We start from the raw sequence: 431 nt of genomic DNA on the forward strand, positions 1-431 counted from the left end.
ACACTAAGAATGTGAGAACAAACCCTAAAGAAAAGCCAAGTGTGGACTGGGAAGAGAGCTCAATCAGTAAAACACTCACTGCTCCAACTTGAGGACCTGAGTTCAAATCCCAGCAACCACATAAAAAGCCAGAATGTTGATGCATGATTGTAATCCCACTCTTGGGGAGGAGGTGGTGGAAGAGTCCTTGGGGCTTTTCAGGATAATAAATTTGGCTGACTTGGTGAGGTCCAGGTTTCAATAAGAGATTTTTATCTCAAAAATAGGATGAATGGCTCCCGAGGAATGGCATGTGAGGTTGTCCTCCAGTTTCCACGTGTGCATGCACACATACAGATGTACACTCATATTAGCACCCACACACATACACCTGCATACAAACCCACACACATACACCTGCATACATACCCACACACATACACCTGCATACA

The 431-nt window shown here is 44.5% G+C and overlaps 1 protein-coding gene across 4 annotated transcripts in view; it reads left to right on the forward strand.

Moving 5' to 3' along the window:
• Positions 1-431, forward strand: part of Daam2 (dishevelled associated activator of morphogenesis 2) — a 111,571-nt gene that overhangs the window by 65,836 nt on the left and 45,304 nt on the right. The window lies entirely within an intron of this gene.

This window comes from Microtus ochrogaster, linkage group LG2, assembly GCF_000317375.1.
Source record: "Microtus ochrogaster isolate Prairie Vole_2 linkage group LG2, MicOch1.0, whole genome shotgun sequence".
Classification (NCBI taxonomy): domain Eukaryota; kingdom Metazoa; phylum Chordata; class Mammalia; order Rodentia; family Cricetidae; genus Microtus; species Microtus ochrogaster.